This window comes from Panthera uncia, chromosome D2 (genome assembly GCF_023721935.1).
Source record: "Panthera uncia isolate 11264 chromosome D2, Puncia_PCG_1.0, whole genome shotgun sequence".
In the NCBI taxonomy this organism is placed as follows: domain Eukaryota; kingdom Metazoa; phylum Chordata; class Mammalia; order Carnivora; family Felidae; genus Panthera; species Panthera uncia.
This window is the reverse complement of record NC_064818.1, coordinates 53030611-53049845: the sequence shown is the minus strand read 5'-3', so window position 1 is coordinate 53049845 and position 19235 is coordinate 53030611. Positions and strand designations below refer to the sequence as shown.

At 43.2% G+C, this 19235-nt stretch overlaps 1 non-coding gene across 1 annotated transcript; it reads left to right on the top strand.

Annotated features, from left to right (window-relative positions):
- Positions 1 to 9089: 9089 nt before the first annotated feature.
- Positions 9090 to 9195, top strand: LOC125933611 (U6 spliceosomal RNA). The gene has a single exon (XR_007461025.1). It is a non-coding gene; the product is annotated as a U6 spliceosomal RNA (small nuclear RNA).
- The last annotated feature ends 10040 nt before the right edge of the window (positions 9196 to 19235 follow it).

Genomic DNA, 19235 nt, shown 5'->3' with positions numbered 1-19235 from the left:
TGAGAACCACAGTTCCAGACATCTGCCAGCAGCAAGCTGGCTGTGTTGTGGGTTGCGGGATTGGGAGGTGGGAGGGGGCATCAAATAAAACTACAATCCAACAAAAGTCCTAAACTCCACTCTTATTAAACTGGCCTGAATCCATCACTGTAGTAAATGTAGGAATTGAGTTGCATTGTCACAGGAAATCCAAACAACTGGGACTCGAACTTGATAGTTCATTTTTTGTCTCATGTAAGAAGTCTGGAGGTAGGCATCCCAGGGCTGAGGCTGAGGTGAAGGCTCCGTGATGTCATCAGGCACTCGGGCTCCTTTTGGTTTCTGCTCTTCCATCCTAGGGCAAGGCCCTCTTGCACATGATAGTGGTATCCCTACACTCGGTACTGTGTTCCAGATAGGAGGAAGGAGGAGGAACCTCAGGCAAAGGAGTATGTGCCAGCTGCCTCATCTAAGTGACTTTCCAGGAAGACCCATCCAATTGCTTGTCCAGAACTGGTTCGTGACACCCCTCCTCACTTCTACAAGGGATCTGGGAAGTGGCTTTTTTACCTGGCCATATTGTAGCACCAAGAAGTAAGAGTCTATTGATAAGGAAGAAGGGAAATTAGGTAGGGGAGGAACATTATCCTGATTCAGGGAACTGGAAGGGGGATCCATTCACCTAAACAACATGGCTGATAGGGAGGAACTGTTTCATGCAGCCATGTGGGCAACTCTAGCTGTAGGGGAGGTTGGGAAATACAGCTTTACAGTTGAGCACACTCCTACCTGAACAAAAATCAGGATCCTCTTCACAAGGAAGAGAAAATGGTAACCATTGGGTAAGCTACTAGCACTGTTTGTCACAATTACCTTAAACCCCCTCTAAGGAGTGGATTTTTCTAGAAGCCTCCTTTGTTTCCTTGAGCTCATTGATGAGTTTTGTAAATCACATTTTGTGGTAGGATGTGGGAAAGCCTAATTGCTCTGTAGGAGATGAAGAAAGGGCGAAATTCCTGGGCACTCCTGGAGAGTAGCAAGGGAGTTAAGACTTGCCCCAGGCAGAGAGTACAGACTGAGGATCTGCAGGAGATTAGACTAGAGAGAGCTAGACCACCAAAGTATTAAAAAAGCCATCTGTTTGTAAACTGATGGCTCCATGGGGGTAATTCTCTTGGAGGTTCTCAAATTTTAGAGAAAGGCAACAGTAACAGGAGTCCACTTATTCCACAGAAGTAGTCCAGTGACATATTGGAAAGAACTTGCATTTGGGAGTCCTACTGACCTGCATTGTCACCTATAAATTGTGTGAACTTAGCGGAGTTACTTTTACCAAAATGGCCTTCAGTTTCCTTATTTGGAACAAGTAGAGGACTAACACCTACCTGTCAGGAGAGATTCCAGCAATGGATTGAACACACCGCTCAGGGAAGAGGCTCCATCAACATTATCCACAAAATTAGCAATGGGGCCCTTCCTGGTGTATCTGTCTTTGTATTCCACAGTAGCCCAGCTGGGACCAATGCCTATAGGTGCTCCCTGACCACCCAGTGAAACAGACTACTTTGGCAGAATTATGGAAGGGAGGGAGGGTGGTCTCTCAGACCCTTGGACCATTAGGGTCTTGGTATGAGAGTGGCAGCCTAAAATGATCATACATCTTTGCTGACCCCAACTCACTTCTAAACAACTGAGGAGTGCCATCATTCTCATCTAGTCATGAACGTGAACATGCTCTTGGGGTCTATTGGAGTGGAAGGTGGGTTACATGTTACAGTGTCTTTTCTGCTAGTGCTTCTGCCAAAAGTCAAGGAACAACTTTATAACTGCTCTTGCTGGTAGAACTCCCTCTTTAGTGAGAATGATATTTAAAACATCACTGAATACTCACCGAGCACCTATTATGTGCCATGTGCTGAGAATAGGAGACACTCCTTCTGTCCAATGGTTCAAAGCTTAAGCTGTCTAGGGAATTGCTGCCCTACCCCAAGATAGCTCTTCTCCTTAACTCCAAGTGTTTATCACCTATTTGACTCCCGTTCCTAGGAGAACTCTTTGGCTAATAGGAAGGCACTAAACTAGACAGACCCACTCCAGGCTGGAAGGGAGGACTGTGCACTGCCATCTCAGAAGAAAAGCAATTCACTCTTTTTTCCGTCTAGCCCTAAGATCCCTCTAACACTAGAGGGCAGTCTGGCCCCATGGACCTAAGGAGGTCTGCCCTATACCCCACTGCCATCCTCAAATGATTCACCTGGAGATGAAGTGCTGGCACAGTAAAATAACTTCCAGAAACCAATTTACCTAAAAGGTAAGAACGCAGGCTGTCTTTCAGGTAAGAGACAGAACAGGGTTTGGGCCTTGATTCTACCACCTTCTAGCTGTTTGACCTGGGGTAAGTGTCTTAACTTCTCAGAACTTTAATAATGCTTACCCATAAATGGGTTTTGTGAGATTATATGTAAAACACTCAGCACAGTGTCCAACCTATGGTAAACCTTCAATAACTGTTAGCTGTTATATTTATTTTGTTCTAAGGAATATCTTTCTCTTAATTCTGGATACTCCTCTTTTATTTAAAGTCCATACATCTCTTCCTAGGAAATGTGGTTGGGGACCCGCTAAGGAGATAGCTATTGTGTATCAGCACTATAGTAGGAGCCTTGCATACGATGTCACACAATGTGAATGAAGGAATTGTTATCCCTAGTTTACAGGTACAGAAACTGAGGATAAGAGAGGTTGAGTAAATTGCCCAAGGTCACACAGTGAGGAAGTAGTAGAACCTAGATTAGAACCCAGGCAGCTGGGCTTCAGAGCTCTTCCCCATCACAGCGGGCTATAGCAGTAGTAGTTTCTTGTACCTTAACCCAAGGTAAGTAGTAAGGCTGAAGAAGGGGGTTACCATGGCTACTAACTAGACCCCTTTTCAAGTAATCAGATCCTAGGTCTGCTCCAGTTTTGCAAGAGGAGATGCTTGTCTGGAAACTCTCCGCAGCACCTGCCCCTGGAGGGAGCTGGCTGCACCTGAATTATTTAGAGAGTCTCTAGACATTTGATATAATGAGCAGGTGTGGATGCTTCTCTGCCTTTCCCTGACATGCCTTTACTTACCCCTTTTCCCTCCACATACTTGCCTATGAGGAAAAGGAACTATCAGCCTTCTCCACAATGTGTACGTCTCTCTCCTCCCAAAAATTGTGGACCGTTTCCCTTGCAAATTTCAAAATCATGTTGATTTGAGTGGAAATTGGTGTAACTAAGACCCTAACTAGTAAATGGATAAATTGTCTTTTTCTATTGATATACAGTATCTTTTCCCCTATCCTAAGCTTATACAAGTCAAACTAGAAGACTGCATATGTATAAATAAAAAAAACAGCAACTAATAAAAATGTTCATAGTATAGGTTACACCTATGTAAAAAAAAAAAATTATGCTTAGAAAAAAGACTGGAAGGAAATACGAATATAAAGGTGGCACTTGGACTCTAGATTTTAGCCCATAATAGCATATGAAATAGCACAATAGCACTTATTACTAAATCCAATGATTAGGGTCACGGGTTTTCTAGGATCTGCTCCCGACTCACCTGGGTGCTCACATCCACCCCTTGCCCTGACCATCCATCCATCATGTTCTCTCTCTCACCAGGGCAATTGCCCTGGTAGTGAAGAGTCATTTCCACCTCTGCTCCTGATCCTCTGTATCCAATCTGTGACTCCGTATTATTATCAGCATCCTTCACAGTACCCCAATTAGATTTTATGTGAAGTCAAACTGAATCCATTGAATCCTAGCTAATAATATTTTAATCATAGATCTCTTTACAACCAACTATTTGAAAACAATTAGCCATTAAAAATCTTGTGTTTAAAGAATATTTATTGACCTGGGTGGGGGGGGAGGCTCACTACAAAATGTTGAATAGAAAAAACTAGGCAATATAATAGTATAATTTTTTAAAATAGTATAATTATATTAGGGCGCCTGGGTGGCTCAATCAGTTGAGCATCCAACTCTTGATTTTGGCTCCAGTCATGATCCCAGGGTCATGGGATCGAGCCCTGCAACCAGCTCTACACTGAATGTGGAGCCTGCTTGAGATTCTCTTTCCCTCTGCTCCTCTCCCCTCTCTTTCTAAAATTAAAAAAATTTAAATAATATTTAAATAATATAATTAATATTTTCCAATTATATTATAGATATTTGGTTAGAAAAAAAGACTGGAAGAAAATACATCAAAATATAATGAGTGATTGATTCTTATCAAGCAATGAGACTACTAATGAGTTTTATTATACTTTTCTAAGCTTTTCTAAATTTCTGTGTTACTGCTTGAATTATTTTTAGAATATTTTTCTCTTTTTTTTTTACAGCTACTAGTATCTATTCCTATGGGAAATTATTGGTACAATGGTGAAAATAAAGTTTTTCATAACATCTTTTAAATCTAAAGAGGGGTGCACCTGGGTGGCTCAGTCAGTTAAGCATCCAACTTTGGCTCAGGTCATGATCTTGTGGTTTGTGGGTTCGAGCCCCGCATCAGGCTCTGTGCTGACAGCTCAGAGCCTGGAGCCTGCTTCCAATTCTGTGTTTTCCTCTCTCTCTGCCCCTCCCCTGCTCATGCTCTGTTTCTCTTTCTCTCTCTTTCTGTGTCTCTCAGAAATAATAAATAAATATTAAAAACAAACAAACAAACAAACAAATAAGAGAGGCTTATTTTTCCATCCCACCCCCCTTTGCAGTCTGTCTTTTGCAGACAAGAAATCAAGGCTCAGAGGGTACATCCAGACTGGTGCTCAGGGAATGTGGCCCCACAGGAGAGACTGAACCAGTTAGTTCTAGGACAATTCCAGCCTGTGGCTCTATCAGCTAATGCTCTGGTTCCCCTACCCTTTTGTACTCACAGCCCTCCCAAAGCAAGATAAGCCATGAATTTTTCCTGCTCCAGGTACTTCTCTGGACTCTAGTTTTCCTTCTCTGACTCACAAATAAGGCTACATCTCTGACTCTGTGTTTCCAGATTCTGTTTCAATGCAGACAATTAGATGGTAAATAATTCAAGAGAACGGAAACTGGCAAAGTGGTGTGTGATGTCCAAATAGCTATCTTGTTTACCCTCTGGTGTAAACTTCAGGCTCATCTGCAAGTCAGGAGCCCTAGGAGTAGATAAAATGTGCAAACACGGGAATCTTCCTGTTTCCATTCCTTCCCATTGTTGAATATTGTTGAGAGTGGGAAACAGTTTCCCAGTTTGGTTAGCATAAAACAGCGTGGCTTTGGCAGACAGACTCAGATAACTTGGGCAAGTCTGATGTTCCTCCCACAGTGGGCTGGGTGTACAGAGTCCAGAAGCACCATCTGTCCTTGGGGTAAGGATTCATGATTTCAAACTGAAGTCCCAGCACTATCACCACCCATCCTCCATTTCTTCCTTCTGTGCAGTGAGGGAGACCCCTTTCACTCGGCCCTTCTACACCCGCCCATTATTAAAGGAGCAGTCTTAGCTAAGACTGTTTGAGTTACAGGTAACATAAGCCACATTTACCTTGCTTAAGAAGAAAAGGCTCTCATAAAGCCAAGGGCAAAAACATAAAGCTGGCCCAGCCTCTCAAGAGACTGGAACTAGCTCAGGCGGAAAAGAAATTTGTGGCTCAGGTAACCAGGGACTCCACCATCGTCTGGGCGCTCCTATGCTTCTCCTTTCTGCGTGAAGACTTCATTTCCTCCTACTGGAGACTGGCTTCTTCCATGAGCATGAAAGACTGAGCCAGTGGAATATTCCAGACTTATTCTCATGCCTTAGTCCCACACCTCCCACCTACTGCAAAAATAAAAAGGTTCTGGCTCCCCCTTCCAGTGCAGAAGAACTTTAGTTGGTCTACTTGGGCCACCTGTCCTTGCTGTAGTAGAGATGCAGAAGAGGGGCCATGGCATGATCTGGGCTAATTCAGCCACATATGCCTTTATGACCATGCCATGGCTAAATTTTGAAATGATTTAATAGGACTTACTTTTCTGGATAGAATGCAGTAGGTAGCAACAATTCAATGTTCCTGGTGAAACAACTAGAAAAAAAGCTGGATAAGTTACAGAAATACTATTTTAAAAGATATTAGAGAGTTTTGGTAGCAACAAGGACTGATGAGCTAAAATTCTGGAGAGAAAAGAGCCTTTTCTGAATGAGCTGATAATCTCTGACCACTTTCTCCCCTTGGGGAAATTGCCAAAACTGGGCACAGGCCAAGGATAGAGGTTGACCCAGGCATAAGGTTTTTACTGGGACAAAGAAGTCAGTAGAGCTTTTGTTGGACGGTGTGATCTGGAGGAGCCTAATAGTGGAATCTAGAGTAGCTCTAAACACATCCTTAGTTTTCCCCATGGGGGGCATTTGCTGAATTCCGAGATGGAGTGGGAGACACTGCACTAGAAGTATCTAATAGCACAGGGAAATTTCCCAGACTTTCAATACATAGGAAACAAAGTCCTATTAGAAGGAGGAGGGCTGCATCAAACATAAGATGGGTGTCCCCTTCAAGATATTTGCTAAATTAAAAAAAAATTTTTTTGATGTTTATTTTTGAGAGAGACAGAGACAGAATGAGAGTGGGTTGGGGCAGAGAGAGAGGGAGGCACAGAATCTGAAGCAGGCTCCAGGCTCTGAGCTGTCAGTACAGAGCTTGACGCAGGGCTTGACCTCACGAGCTGTGAGATCATGACCTGAGCCGAAGTCAGACGCTCAACCGACTGAGCCACCCAGGCGCCCCAATATTTGCTAAAATTTTAAACTGTGTGGGGCAAGAGACCAAAGAGCCTGAGCTCCTAAGAACAGACTGAATCGTCTATAGGCTTTGAGCGTTGGAAAGACAGAGACCTGCCAGGCTATCAATCAAAACCTTGCATGGACTCCCTCCAAGTAACAAGATAACCCAGTGTTGGACTGGACTAATAAAGCTGCAGTCAAGCCCCCATGTGGCTGAATCCCTGACTAGATTGGGACAATCTGCCTCTTACCCCACCTGGTAACAGAAGAAAAAGAGAATCACCACTGGAGGGAAATAATATCATCTACAGCATTTATGGTTCCTTTATATAGTTATGAGACATGTGAGGAGCAGGGAAATATGACTCATAATAAAGAGAAGAATCAGACTATGAAAGCAGACCTACAAATGATTCTGATATTTGAGTTAGCAGACAAGGACTTTATTATAAGTATTATAAAACATGTTTAAGAAACTAAAGGAAAAGGACACGATATATGTGAAGATAAAGAATTTCAACAGAGAATTAGAATCTTATAAAAATCGAGTAGACATTCTAGAACTGATAAATGCAGTATCTGAAATTAAGAACTGATTAAAAGAAATATTTCCATACCTGTTAATTAATACCTACTGGCCTAAGCCTCTTGAGTTTCCTATCCTCCCCCTCCATGGCCATGTGGCCCTCCCTGGACAGCCTGGACTTCCTCATGATCCAGCAACTCCAGAATTTAGGGCTGATCCAGCCAGGGGCCTCCAGGACCTGCTACACCACTGATGCAAATGTCCCTTCTGATTGGTTGGCATCTGTACTTTCCCATCATCAACTACAGTAAAACCTTGGGTTTCGAGCAACTTGTTCTGTGAGTATTCCACAAGACAAGCAAACATTTCTAATAAATTTTAACTTGATAAATGAGCGATGTCTTGCAATATGAGTAGTATGTTATGCCAAATGTCACGTGATCATAACTGAGCCAATGGTTCTTAAAATTCGCTTTGATATACAAGTGCTTTGGGTTACAAGCATGTTTCGAGAACTAATTATGCTCACAAACCAAGGTTTTGCTGTATTTTGATGTCACTTCTTGGCACTGTCATTGAAAGTCCCTACCAGAACCAAATGATTGAAGTTTAGGAAGAATTCCCTGAAGGAGGCAATACCAGCATAAGAGGAAAAATGGAAGGACATGGAAAGGGATATTTGTTCACTTATGATACTCAGAAAGCCAGAAATCTGAGACTGAAGCCTGCTGTTTGCTAGTTGGCATTGTTTTATGTTTGCTCCCCACCGTGGCTAAAGAGAATTGAGCAAGCCATGGGAGAAGGGGTTGAATGAGGTGTCCACGTAGCTGGGTAAGTTTGCTCTGTTGCTAAGTCTCTTGTATCTGACTGACTGGTAGTCCCCACACCAGTTCTTCTCCAGAAGCAGCCAGGATAGCTTTAGTGACTTAAGTTCCTCAAAGGCAAAAGAATCTAGCAAGAACAACTGTCTCCCACAGCATAGGTTAAGAGAGCAGGTTTTAGAGACAGACAGCTCTAGGTTCAAATCCCACATCTGCCATTAACTGGTTGTCTGACCTTGGGCAAGTCACTTTATCTCCCCTGTGCATCTCACAAAGTTTGTAGCAAGCACTGTTGGTTAACTAGCAGTTTCTTCCCTTCTCTGCTGGAAGAGGCCTCATTTTTTTTTTTCTCAGAGTGTTTCACTTCTTTCCCTCTCAACTTGGGTTGAATTGCGCTTCATCTAAGCCCATTGCAGTGATCTTACTCGTGTCAATGATTGGATTAGGTATGTGTGTACGGTGCAGTTCTGGCCATTGAGATGAGAGGGATGATCCAGGGGAAGCTTCTTGGAAAGCTTTTCTTGTACTTAAAAAAGAGATGCAAGGAAGACACTATCCCTCTGCTAAACTTTGTCTTGTTCCATGTGGCTCCTGGAAATTCAACAGCTATTCTGCAGTCATGAGGGGTACTACCCTGGAGACCAGAGCCAAATGAGCAAAAAGGTGGAAAGAACCTGGGTCCCTGATAACATCATGAGCCTCTAAGTTAACCAAGCTTCAAGCTGCCCTTGCTAGGAACTGCTCGTTACAAATAAAATAACTCATTTCCTTATGTTTAAGCTACTTTGAGCCCATATTGTTTTTGAGGATTCGGTTCATAAAATAATTTAAGTAAAGCACCTAGCACAGTTCCTGGTATAAAAGTGCTAAAAGAAATTACAGGTATTATTATTGCTATCATCATTGCTTTTTATCATTATTATTTCTATTTCACTTAGAGTTTCAGCTCTGGTTATAGGGGAGGATAATAAGTCTGACATTTAAAGATGTGATGATAGTGTTCACTGTGGCAGCACTTATACTAAAATTGGAATGATACAGAGAAAATTAGCATGGCCCCTGCGCAAGAATGACACCCAAACTCATGAGCGTTCCATATTTTAAACAGATAGATAGATAGGTAGATAGATAGATAGATAGATAGATAGATAGATAGATAGATAGATATAGATGTGATGATAGGGATGGGGGTGTCAGAGGTAAAGGAATGAATCCAGGTGCTTTGGCTCCTTGCCCAGTGCTCCTTCTAACAATGGTTTTAATTAAGGGTTCTGTGTGTGTGTGTGTGTGTGTGTGTGTGTGTGTGTGTGTGTGCGTGCATGCATGCACTCACAGGCAATAGGAACTAACTTGGGTTAGCGCAAACTAATAAGCAAAAAAATAATCTTTTCAAAGACTGTTGAGTGTGTCACTCAATTAAAGGAAGAGATTAACAAAGAAGATCTAGGCAAGGAAGGAATTAGGACAACTCCAGACACCTCAGCAGCTAGCATCCATGCACTTCATGCCATTGATGTGACTGCTTCAGAAATGTATGTCTCTGCATCTCTCCATCGGGATTTCTCAGATGAGAGAGTCTGGGTGAGGTGTCTGCACCAAGAGTAATCAGCTATGGCCTAGGGTCAGAGTCACACAGATGTGACTATTGAGGGGGTCACACTTGGTTATCAGGACCCTTCTGAAACAAGACAAAACTATGGTGAGCCCAAAATGTGCCTTGTGCTGCCACCATGCCCTTCCAAAACTGCAGGTTTGCACCAACCTTAAATGAAAAGCAGCAGCCCCAGGCCAAATTCTAAACATGCTCATAATTCAATAATGCCAAAGACAGTCTTTTTTCAGGATGTCTCAGAAAGGAAGAGGAAGAATGGGGCAAGGGACTAGACTGGACGGGAGACTCTAGAGGTCCTTTCTCAGGGCATCCAAACACTGACTTGGAATGTCCAGCCAGAAGGACCAATGCTGCCCTAACATTTGCAAAAATGCAAACGGTCCCATGTGCCCAAATGTCTAAATGTTTAAAAGCTATAAATTAAGCTATGCCCACTCATGTCCTGGGCTCCAATCAAGCTTTTCTCTCTCCCCCAGCCCACTGCTTTGAGATGTGGAAACTAAAGTAATAAGGTTCTCCCTGGGTTGTTCATGCCATCTGAGCTGTAGGTACCACAGACATGCCAGAGCAGGGCAGGAGCTGGTGCCAGGCCCCTGGGTGGTGGCTGGATGCATCCAATCCCAGGATATAGACTGACTCAGTCAAGCTCCCCTAAAGTTAGGGCAGGCAGATTATCCTCCTGCACACCTTACTTTTCCAATTCAATTCAAGAGTTCCAGGCAGTTCTAAGTGCCTCCCAAGTCTACAGCAACCCAACTCAGGAGAGAGTGGGGAAGGGGGAAGGGCAGGAGGGTAGTTAGAGAGGAATAAGTTCTGTCTCGACACCCATTTAGGTTGACTTGGGGCTCCAACTTAAACTGAAGTAGGCACTCTTTCCTTGATTTCCCAGGGCAGAAGCTGTGACTTTTGTCTCCTATCCCTCCCACTCATTGGCAGCCTCAGCCCTCATCCTCTGGCCTGAGGGGACCAGTTGGGCCCACACATGTCCCCTCCCTTCCTGATTCAATTTGTTACCTACCTTTTAGAAAACTTTCCTATGAGACCTGAAAAGAAGAAAATACACTTTTTGTTTCAATGTATACAATATGTGTGGCCAAGGGCAAGGGCTCCTATTTCCCTGGTCTGAGGCTAGTGCTAACTAAGGAGGACCTTGGAGATTATCTCCAAAATTGAGTCTACAGAAACTATGAATCTACCAAATTACCACAGTTGGTCCACAGGACTCAGGAGCAGATTGGAGGCTCCCACCATGCCACTGGCCAGTGATGGGATAATCCATAACAATCATAACCATCAAACTCAAACTCCTTAAATATATTTAAACCCATGACTTCATAGTAGTGCTTAAAAAACAAACTCTCTTTTGTCATCTTTTGAAGGATGCTAGGGCATGCAGCCTATTATTTTGAAACTAGTAAATAAAGAAAGAAATAGCATTTATTTTGCTGTTCTTTTTCTACCTGTGTGCCAGGATAATGAAATAGTTGATATTGGGAAGTTTTTCTGTATAGAAATATGCCAGATATAAAGTTTTTCTTTTTAGAGGTAAATGAAGAAATGAAGCTAAGACATGAAGTTAGCATATTAATATTTTGCAACTCTTTTTTTTTGTTTTTTAATGTTTTTTTTTTTTATTTTTGAGAGTGAGAGAGAGAGAGAGAACTAGTTGGGGAGGAGCAGAGAGAGAGGGAGACACAGAATTGGAAGCAGGCTCCAGGCTCTGAGCTGTCAGCACAGAGCCCAATGTGGGGCTCGAACTCATGAACCATGAGATCATGACCTGAGCCAATGTTGGATGCTTAACTGACTGAGCCACCCGGCACCCCAACATTTTGCAATCTTAATGAAATAATGGATCTATCGATGCAGTGATCATCAATGCCTGCTGACATCAGAAAAAGAAAGATAACAGGACATTATATGCCTTCCCGGTGTAAATGCAAAAAGCATTCTAGAGAAGAAGAGAAAAAAGAAGGAGGAAGAGAAGGGAGAGGAGGAGGAGAAGGAGGAGAAGGAGAACCTGAACCAGATTAAGTCTTTTGATCTAACTACCAGTTTGTAGGAAATACAAGATAAACGTTAAATGATACTATGGAGAGGCAACCAGCAATATCCAGACTTTGGGAAATTCTAGGACAAGAGACCTGGTTCCTTCAACAAGTAAATCACAAGGAATATGTATGATTCTAGATTAAACAGAAGTTAATATACATTTCATCCCATTGCAATCTTTAGAGCTTAAATCTTTACAAAAAATTTTTTGTAGGGGGTACCTGGGTGGCTCAGTCCGTTAAGCGTCTGACTTCGGCGTCTGACTTCAGTTCAGGTCGTGATCTCACAGTTTGTGAGTTCGAGCTCCACATCGGGCTCGCTGCTGTCAGTGCAGAGCCCGCTTCATCCTCTGTCCCTCTCTGTCTTCCCCTCCCCTGCTGTGCTCTCTCAAAAGTAAATAAACATTAAAAAAATTTTTTTAGGACACAATCAGGGAAATTTGAACACAGAATTGACATCAAGATGCTATTTGTTTTAGGTATGATGATATTGTGTTTACAAAATACTTACCTTTTGAGTGATATATTGAAATGTTTGTGGGTGAAATTATATGATGTCTGGAACTTACATCAAAAAAATCTGTGAGGAGGTTTAGAAATCACTTGCAGGGGTGGGTGCCTGGTTGGCTCAGTTGGTTAAGCAACTCTTGATTTCATCTCAGGTCATGATCTCACAGTCATGAGATTGAGCCCCACCTTGGGCTCTGCCTGAGCATGGAACCTGCTTAGGATTCTCTCACCCTCTATCTCTCACCTCCCACCTCCCTCTCTCTGTCTCTCTCTGTCTCTCTCTCAAAAAAAAAAAAAAAAAAAAAAAAAAAAAAAAAAAAGAGGAAGGAGTCACTTGGATAGGATCACAGAAAAGCCAGTTTGGCCATGAGGAAAGATTCTTGGAGTTGGGTGATGGGTACACAGTAGTTTACTGTGCGTCTCTCTGTACTTGCATATGATTGAAACTTAATGAGCACTTTAGGGGGTGCTGTGCTGTCTGCTAAGGTCTCTAAGATGAAGCAGGTGTGGTCCCTCCACTAGAGTATCTTACAGCCTGGTTCCCAAACTCTTATCACCATCACCTCTTTTATTATTCTTTTTCCTAGTGAGATTCATGTTTGAATGATTCTGATCACTAAATAAATGCATTTATTATGTAATAATTTAAAAGTACTGTTTCTTTGGAATGATTTGAAATGTTCAAGCATTTTTCTTTTGGAGAGCATTAAAGGAAGGCATGGCTGGGAACCCCAAAGTGGTCCAACTTTTTAATTTGACAGAGGTGGAAACTGAGGTAGACAAGGTCACCTTTCAGCAGAAGTGGGACTGAAGCCTCGTTCTTCTAAGCTAAGTCCATTGCTTTTTCCACTGCACAGAAGGTGCAGCTTGTCAGCTGAGCACAGAAGGTGTTTTGGGAGTGTGTCAATGATCTAGTTTACTAGAGTAGAAACAGTCACTGTATTAGCCTGTCACCTTCTCTTTTTAAGGCTGAGGTATGCCAGTTCCTTCAACTTTTCCTCATAGATTTTATTTACTTGTCACCTTCTGCAACTATTCTAAAACTGTCTGACACATTACCAGTTGGTTTAAATTTTCCCTTTATGACAGGTTGCTAAGCACTGACTTTCCTCACCCCTCTTCAGTTAAGAGTGGAACTAATTAAAGAAGTCAAGCACAGTCAACTCTTGGTGATCCAGGAGCAGACTGGCAAATTTTCCATCCATCATGGCAAAAACAAAGCAAAAAAATCACAAAGCCACCATATAATAGGAAGAGAATAACTATTGGTAAATACCACACTGTGTGATTTGGCTTAGAACATCCCTTCCTTACATTGATTCCTCAGAATGTTAAGGTTGGTTTATTGAGAAATATCTATGAATGTTTAGTACTTTATTTTGGATGTTTGTCACAAACACTTTCACTGAAGCTTTTCCGTGTTAAAGTGCACCTCAGCAATGTTTCGGTTGCAACGTCTTCTCCATCAAATAAGATTTTCCTGTTCAAAATGGCGGGACCACATCTCTGTCAAGCTGACAATGTAGAGTGAGCAACCGACCTTGGTTGCCAATGTTCTCACATGCAAGATTGAAATCTTTAAAAGCCCTTTTGGATGGTACTGTGGTCAGCTCTTGTCTCTGTTGGGAATTATTTGGTTTCCTTCCTGAATTTCCATCACGGGGAAAAAAGAGGCTTGATCTGCCCACAGCAAGAACAAAAAGCGGCTTTCACCGCAACTGATTGGAATGGAAAACCAGAATCAGATCCACCTCCGAAAAGCTTTCACGTGGAAAGGGATGAAGTTTCAGTTATCTGTTCCAATTCAAGAAGCTCCAGAGGCTTCTTGAAAATCCAGAATTGCTTATTTAAGTTAATAAAAGAAGAAATGAGAACTATATCTGGAGCCAAGTTCTGTCATTGCTACTCTCAAGGGTCCGGTAGAGTCTTCGAATCGCAGTATCACAGTTAGGTTGAGAGCAAGTGTGAGGAGCACTCGCAGTACCATGACAGTCCCTCAGGACAGGATGCTGGGTCCTCCCCCAGCCTGCCCACTCGGCCTCAATTCTTTCTTCTGATATGCCTGGGATACCTCCCAAGCCAACCTACTTATCACCCTGCTTCCCTGGTTTTCAGTGCTCCACTTCCAACCTAGAAACTCAAGCCTCGTAACCACAATGACATATCACGTAAGCTTAGCAAATTAGACATAGAAGAGAACTCTCCCCATTAGCTAAAGGCTATTTAGCGCAAAGCCTATGGGGAGGTGGGGATCATAATTAATGGCAAAACATTAAAGGCATTTCCATTAAAGTAAAAAACAAGACAGACAACTATCACTGTAGTGTACCAATGCAGAGGGCAAGCAAAAGAATGAGAAGCATATGCCTAAGTGAGGGGGAAAGAGGGCTTCCTGTTTTTCTTCTGCCCTCATTGCTGCTGGCTCCTCATTCAACCTTGGTTTTTACCACTCAGTCTGTGCCGAAGCAGATAGAAAATGGCCTGTAGTTTAAAATAACTATGTGGTGAGAGAAGTGGCATGTACTGATTTTATTGTCACCAGGTTGATCATTTCCTCTTGGTTCTCTGGAACCCAGGTAGGAGGCAGAATAGAAAATGGAAAAGAGAAGAAAGAGGAGGAGGGGAAAAACAATGACTTTCTGGTTAGGCTTCCATGACATAAACATGGGGGGGAAATACAAAAGGCAAGAAAGAATTAAGGGAGCAAGAAGGACAAATAAGAAGGAAAGGGACAATGGCTATGTGGTAGATATGGGTGAGCAGCAAGGAGCAGGAGAAGTAGAATCCAGAAGCGGAGAGCGAGGAGGAGAAAATAGCCAGAAAGACATCTGAATGCAGGACCTGCAAGCCTCATCATGACTGAAGGAGCACAGAGGTGTCTGAGATGGAGCTGGGTTAGCAGGAGGATTTAATAGGGAAAAAGGAGAGCTCTTGGATCAGAGGTAAAGTCTGGGGAAGCTTGCAGGCCTGAAACATGTGCCAGGTGCTCTGCTAAGTGGTTAATATCTGTTGTTTTATTAATTGAATCCTTGATCCCACTCTGTTATGTAGGTGCTTTTATTCTTCCCATTGTATGGATGAAGAAACTGGGGTTTAGAGAAATTAAGTATTTTGCTCAAGAGCAGTCTTTTAACGATAAGTGGATCTGGGATTCAAACCTGAGTCTGCTGATTCTGGAGCCCTGGCTGGGTAATCTTCAGTTTCTCTCCTCCAAATTCTTATCTGGCTTGACCCAATTTGCCTTCCAAGATTGGGTGTATTCAGTGTGGTAGGGGACAGATGGCTATGCGTTGTGTAGATATGTAAAGAGAATTTTCTCAGACTAGTAAAATTATGGATGCCAACCCTGTAAAACCCATGTTATACGAGGAAACTTTGGAGGAGCTGGGTTGATTAGTCTAGAAGTGAGAAAGTGAGAAAGGTGGGTCATTGGATATTTAAGGGACTGACATGGCAGAGGCAATGATCTCTTGAGTCGTTCCAGGGAGGAGACCGGTTGCTGTGACAGGGAAGCAGAGTAGAGTTCAGTCTTGGAACAGGCTTTCCGTTGAGGTTTTCTATAGCCACTTTATTCTGTAGAAGCTCCCCATTCCTGAAGGTGTCCAAACCAAGTTCCCATTGTTCATTCATCCACTCGTACAAATTCTTGTGGAGGATCCACAATGTGCCATCTCTTTTCCAGAGACTGGGGCGCAAAGGGCAACAAGACAAACATACACACTACACTCCAGGGATTTCGCTTTAGTGGGGAGAACGCACAATAAACAAGTAGAGAGAGACCAATATTTATATAAACTACTTACAAAGCAGGGTGTGTGTTACGAAGGAAATGAACGAGGAGGACCTGAGATAGGAACTAAAGGAAGGAACTGGAGTGGACCCAGTCAGTGTTCTGCCAAGGGTCCCTGTCATGCTTTCTGTGTTCCTGTCTCCCAGCTTCTATGCACTTTTGCTAAAAGGACAAGTTCTTGCAACTTAGTTCCAAAGGTAACCCTTGGGTCGCTGGAGCTCTTGGCCCACATACACAGAGAGCTCCTAACCCTCCTTGGCTCCGGACTCAGCTAGCAGAATAGGAGTGTGAAAGCCCGGCCCTTGTCTTCAGCAAACAAAGTTCTGGGTACAATGCAGGCTTCCAGGCTTCTTTTTTGCTTGGTGTCTTGTGCTTCCCTGTTCAGCTTCCCCCACTCCCTTACTGGTTCCTCCTGGAGCACTTCTTAATGAAAATACTTGCTCGTGAATCCTTGTCTCAGGGAGTGCTTCTGGGAACTCAACTTCGAGTAGGGAGAGAGTCATGATCAGATTTACACTTTTAAAAAGTATCCTGGGGGCTCCTGGGGGCTCAGTTGGTTAAGCAACTGACTCTTGATGTCAGCTTAGCTCATGATCTCGTAGTCCGTGAGTTCAAGCCCTGCATTGGGCTCCGTGCTGACAGTGCAGAGCCTGCTTGGGATTCTCTCTCCTCCCTCTCTCTCTGCCTCTCTCTCTGCCCCTCTCCAGCTCGTGCTCTCTCTCTGTCTCAAAATAAAAATAAATAAAATTTAAAAATTAATAAAAATAAATAAGAAGTATCCTGGTTCCTGAGGGAGAAGAGACTGGGGGGTTGGAAGTGTGGGTGTAAGGAGGCCAGTTGGGGCTAGTAGTCTAAGCAAGGGCTGGAGGAAACTTGGTCTAGAAGCGTGGCAATGGCAATAGCAGGAAGAGGAGGGATCTAAGATCAGTTTTGAAGATGGAATTCACAAGGTTTGCTTGGAAATGACTGAGAGAAAGGAGGGAATCCAGAGTGTCTCCTAGAGATATGTAGGAATATTATGGATAGAAATCCACTTATTGAATGGGAAGTAGAATTAGGTGACTCCAAAAGCCATGTATCCGCTTGAAAATACATCCACGATGGCGAGATTTAGCATCAAAAGATAGCAGCTGAGGACAGGTACACCTGAGAGTAGACATAAAAACACAGGGAACGCACACAGACTGGCATGTAGCTTGCAGAAATCATCAAAGCACCCCAAATTCCTTTTGAGTCATCTAATAGAGTGTTTCCACGTCCTGCTTCAGTGGTCCCTACCGCTTGAATCCAGACCATACTTGGCCTTGTGAAGTGTGCTGGGCCTTTGTCTGGGAGGAAAGTGTTTGCTGGCCTTCTGGCTTGGCTCTCTCATGCTCTTGCTGACTGATAACCTTGCTTTTTTAAAGAACAGATGCTAAGTTGTTGTCATTCTGCTGAGTAACTGAGCTCTTGCTAAGTGCCAGGCGGTTTGGTTAGTCCTTTGCATGTATAACCTCATCTAACAGCTCTTCCAGATGGTGCTCTTGTAGCCCCTTTGGGGGCTGAAGCCATCACAACTTAGCCACTTGTGCAGAACCAACTAATCCAAAAGTGGCTGAGATGAGATAGGAACTAGAAGTCCCATGCCATGCCCCAAGTTCTCCACTGGTATGATGGAACCAACTGAAGAGAAGTTGGAGCCTGAGTGCTTTCTCTGCCTATACAAAACCACAATCCCTCCCAGTGGTGTTGAGCCCCAGAGCAGCAGGGCTGGTTCTCACCCACACCTGCCAGAGCCTTGCAGCAGACGCACCCACTACCCTCTGTTCCCACCCAACCCCAGCGACCCAGTTCCTCATGGCACCTGTCTAGCTCTGCTCCACAAAGCAGGGCTCCCTGATCCCATTCTTAGGTTCCTAGAGAACAATGCAAGCTCTTGAAGAAGTTTGCTCTCTCGGTGGTTTAGGAATTTCCTTAAAGATGAAGCCAAAATAATTTAATTAGGGGCACTTCAGATCCATTCAACCCGTGTTCACCAAGTCTTGCTTTGTGCTAGACTCTGAGTTTGCAGTGAGTTGAGGAACACTGGTAAACATGGTCCTTGACGGCAGGGAGCTCACAGTTAATGCCAAGCACGTTGCCAGGTGACACATATCTAGAAGGCTGACTATTCCTAATTCTCTGGAGAGACTTCAAGGACCTTTTCTAGTTTGAGGGGCTCTCCAAGTCCAGAAACGCTTCTTGCCACAAATGAAAACAGTAAAGGATTGGTTAGCTCACTGATAAAATATTCCATGCCAGGAAACATTCCTGAAAGCTTAAAAAGAATTCTGAATTACATGGGTTTCATAATATATCGATTGGATACTATGCAACCATTTACATGAAAAGGAGATACATGGTGTTCCTGGCTAATGGTGATTACTTCAAAATAGTGAAATTCCTGGTGGTTTTTGTTTTCTTTACTATGGTTGGCTTTAAATGTTTGATTTAAAAATAATTCATTCAGGGGCACCTGGGTTGCTCAGTCGGTTAAGTGTCCAACATCGGCTCAGGTCATGATCTCACAATTTGTGACTTAGAACTCCGCGTCAGGCTCTGTGCTGACAGCTCAGAGCCTGGAGCCTGCTTCAGATTCTGTGTCTCCCTGTCTCTCTGCCCCTCCCCTGCTTGTGCTCTGTCTCACTCTGTGTCTCAAAAATGAATAAGTGTTAAAAAAATAAATAAAAATCAAAATAAAAATAATTTATTCAGAACCCTATCTGCAAAGGCCATACATACTGATTCCAACTATATGGCATTCTGGAAAAGGCAAAATTATGGGGAAAAGATCAGTGGTTGTCAGGGCCTTGGGTGGAGGGAGGGAAGAATGAGGAATGAATGGGTGGAGCACAGGATTTTTAGGGCAGTGAAACTATTGTGTATGCTATCGTAAGATGGATACATGTCATTATACATTTGTTAAAACCTATGAAATATACAACACAAAGAATGGACCCTTATGTAAACTATGGATTTTAGTTAATAATAACATACCAATACCGGTTCAGCTGTAACAAAAGGACCACACTCAGGCAAGATGTTCCTAATGGGGGAGACTGTGTGCATGTTGGGAGAAGGGTGAGATTGTACAGAAGAACTCCCCATCCTTTCTGCTCCATTTCTCTGTGAACCTAAAACTACTCTAAAAAATAAAGTCTG